Raw genomic sequence first — 4301 nt, forward strand, 5'->3', positions numbered from 1 at the left:
ATTGTAACGAGAATTCTTTGCAAACTAAAACATTCAGAAGAACGGACAATACATTTCGGTGCGTACAACCATATTTGTAAAGAGAGCACAAACTCAACAAACAATATGAATACATGTAAGAGGGTAGCAACCATGTCAGTCTTTCGATTTCTCTTGGAACTCAATGATTCAAAGTTTAAGGATGAATATGGTGCTTCTTGGACGTTGGAAAGGCATACGATTATGATTACCGCAGAAGAAGAAGCTCTTTTCGAGTATCATGCCAATTCCAAACACTGCAAAGCTTATAAGATCGTTAAGCTTGCACCAAGGAGAAATGAAATGCCTGAGGTTTACCTGATAAATTCAATCAAAGACAATACATGAATTTACAGAGGCAAATGGAGATCAAGTTGGGGTTGATCCATACAGATTTTTATGAACCTATCAATTGCGAAACAAAACATGGAAACCCAGGTAAATATCCTCCGATATAAGTACCATCTTCTACTCTCACCATTTATCTTGCTCAACCAAAAAAAAAAAAAAGGCCAGTGCCAACAGACCTCAGACCAATACAAAGGTTGTTTAATATTTCTTCCCTTTTATGAATATAGTAATGCGGTGTTTTTTTTCCCAGAAGAAAAGAAACAGGACATCGATAGACAGAACAAACCAAAACAATCACATGTAATTGCTTGAAAAGTTTTGATGAACAGTCAATGATGTATGTATGAGGTTGTGTTTATGTAAATGTTTTGGTTCTGCCCTGCTGCTCTTGCATCAAACTTCAGATTAAAAGCAGTTAGGTTCTGTTTATTAGGCTAGGCTTAAACCAAAGCAATATATATCTATATACGAAGTGAGTTCAGCCTACTGATCTTTTGAAGATTACAACTAGAAATAAAAGGAAATCAGACCTGAAAATAATAAAAATGCTGTAAATGCATCTTGCTTGATATGCTAGAGCATCGAAACAAATTCACCATTCCTAGAAAAATTATAATAATTCTAATCATTATTCAGACTAGGAATTCAACATTTATGTTAACTATTCAAGTACCAGAAGCACCATACCTAAGAATTATAATATTCAGGTACTCTCATCCATCAATCCATTTACTTTTGCTGATTCCTCTTTTATTCTCCAGACTGCTTCAACATCATCAGTGCGAAACCGTTGGGTAAAAGTCGACTTGTCCAGCGGTGTTGATGTGCCATTGGCAAAAGCAAGAAGACCAGTATAAGCAATCATGGCCCCATTATCAATACAATACCTATCATCGGTTGCAAACAACCTTCCACCCCGTTCAGAGCACATGGTTTTCATCACCTCTTGCAACCGTTCATTGCAACCAACACCACCAACAATAAGGACATCTTTCTTGTGCCATTGTACGTTCTGTTATCTCCACAAGCATTGCAAACACATTTTCCTGAAGATAATTAAAAAGAAAAATAAAATAAGTTAACCTGCAGATCTCAAAATTAAACTCATATGAAATTAAGATAAAGAACAAATAATTAATCGGAAGGTTGTTAATGTTGTTATTATTTGTCTTTTGCTTGCAGAGCTATTAAAATGAAAATGTATCGCTCTTTTTTTCTTTATAAGATCCATAGACAAAATTTATTTTCACATCAAAATAGCATTGATTCCAATTTTACCTGAAGGGAGTAGCATACGTCTGCAGATGTGCACTCATTATTCTTGAGCTTCTCCACAGCGGTAGCTTCAATATAGCTCAAAATTCCACTAAAAGATACATCCATTCCTTTGACAACATAAGGAAGATCTATAAAATGTTCTCCTTTCTTTGCAAGCTGCAAGGGGCGGGGATCACACAAGTCATGATGAAAGCACTTCCAAAACAGAATTCAATTCAAGAACTGAGCATGAATAAAGTCAGCATAATAATAGTAATATGGATGACACTATTGACGATGGTAATTCGACTTTGAGAGTTCTTGCATATTGATTTTTTATGCTATTCAGTGGACTCTAAGGCCAGATGTACAATCCAATAGGATAATATACATACAAGGCATGACAAGTTGACCACAACAACTGATCGCCCTAAATTTGAGCAATCTATCTCCACAAGCATTTAAAAACTTCTGCAGACACTGTCAAATTATACATATATTACGAAAGATAATCTACCATTCAACCATGATGGGTTTATTGATTTCAAATGCATCATATACAAGCCGCAAGTCAGCCACCCACAATGCAATACATAGAAATCACATCGGCATTCTCAATTTCAGAAAGAAGAATTAGAGTAATTAACAACGAACATTCACACATTGCGATCTGGAAGAAACCTCAAAACCAGACTCCTTCAATGATAAATCTATGAACATGTGCCATATGAAATATATCAAACAAGAAATGCGAACTCTACCTATTTTCTAACACTAGGGGCTGCTTACGCAAAAAGAAACAGGGAAGCCATTTCACCTTCTGTCTGCATAAATGCCAATTTTATCTCTTTTGCCTTCTCCTTGGGGTAACAAACTAACAATCATTTCATATGAGTATAAATGTTAAAATGGATTCTACCATTTTTCCCAAGTTTCATATAAAACTAATCTTTTTGATTAATTATTTGTTCTTTATCATTAAAAAACAGCCCAGGCTCAAACTTTGGCCAGGTCATGCTCCAACCAGTTAACAACCGCTACACTCATACTGCCAAACAAAATATAGGAGGGGACATGTTTATCAAATAACAACCTAAAAGATTCCTCGGAACTAGGGTAAAATGGAACAAAAATATCACATCCAAGTTAACTGCTCAATGTTATATCCCGGAGCTGGATCATTGGAGAGTGTTAATACCCTGGCGAACCGATCCAAGCAATTTCCAACAGCGATATCAATGGTCTCACCAAAGATTCGATACCTCCCTTCACTATATGCAATTACCTGTGTGTTCCCACCACTAACATATAAGACAACAGGATCATCAGCACCGGTCACAACCCTTCCCATCTCAATATGTGCAATACAATGATTAACTGCAACAATGGGCTTCTTCCACCATTGCGAAAGAACCCTGACAACAATTGCAGCAACTTGTAGCGGTGCTCCCATGCCAGGACCCTTGGTGTAACAGATGCAATCAATTTCCTTAGGCGTTACTTGAGCAGTTTCCAAAGCCGATTTAACCAGTGGGAGAATGTGTTGGAAATGGTGTTGTGCAGTTTCACGGGGAAGGAAGCCTTGACCGGGAGGAGTAATGTATGTGTGGCGTGGGTTTGATAAAATTGTGCCGTCTAAAGTGACAACCACAACACCAATCTTGTTGGCTGAACCCTCAAACCCAAATGCTATCATTTTCTTCATTTTTGCGGAGGAATTCTGGCAAGCCCTGTAAATCAAAACCAAATTCAGACAAAGTCCAGAAGCTTCGAATCAACTATTTTTTACGCATCAACATCCGAATTTTCATACCCAAGTACTGAATTTACAAAACAAAAACAAAAAAAACAAATTCTACCAATCAAGAAGCAGTTTTCAGTATTCACCAACACCTATACTCATTTGACTAAAACTGAAATACTCTCATCTGCTCTGACTGACACTTAATTAATAGAAAATGTTAAAAAACGAAAAACGGCATTAGAGCATGAAAGAATGATGCTTAACAACTTACGCTCAAGAATTAATGAAATTATGAACAAATAGATGAGTGGAGAAAAACAAAAAAAACAAAAACAAAAAAATAAATTAAGTAATAGTTTATAAGTATATGAGACTGCTTCCTTCTGTGAAAATATTAATTCGCACACAAACTAAGGTAATATGCATACAAAAAATATATCTCTGTGAGAATATTGACATGAACCCTCGATAAGTCAATAGCGGACCAAAACGCACAACGTATACAACAACAGACAATCCTGGCATACACACACAGAGATAGATAGAGAGAGAGAGAGAGAGAGAGTACCCGGAGTGCAGCAGTTGTCGGTTATGAAGAAGAACAACTGAACAGAGCGAGAGTAAGCTGGAATGGAAGGCTTGAAGGGAGAAGGTGTTTAAGCTTGTGCTCAAACACCAGGTCGGGTCGGAGCTACCTGTTAACCGCTTCAAATTTCTTTTCGTATAGGACGGTTTGTTCTCTAGCAACTCCATCCTTAAAACTGCATTCGCGTCCACCTTATTTAATCCATTTAAATGAATAGTAATTGTGTTTAGTGAAAAGTAATTAGCCAAATGCATTTTCATCCATAAAAATTGCGTTGATACAAAGTCTAGTCAATTTTTATTAAAATATTATTAATTTTTTTATAAAATAATAAAAAAATTAGTT

At 36.3% G+C, this 4301-nt stretch overlaps 1 pseudogene; it reads right to left on the bottom strand.

The window, feature by feature from the left end:
- On the bottom strand, positions 1 to 4072 carry LOC137738423 (uncharacterized; annotated as a pseudogene).
- Between the last annotated feature and the right edge of the window lie 229 nt (positions 4073 to 4301).

Source organism: Pyrus communis, chromosome 6, assembly GCF_963583255.1.
Source record: "Pyrus communis chromosome 6, drPyrComm1.1, whole genome shotgun sequence".
NCBI lineage: Eukaryota > Viridiplantae > Streptophyta > Magnoliopsida > Rosales > Rosaceae > Pyrus > Pyrus communis.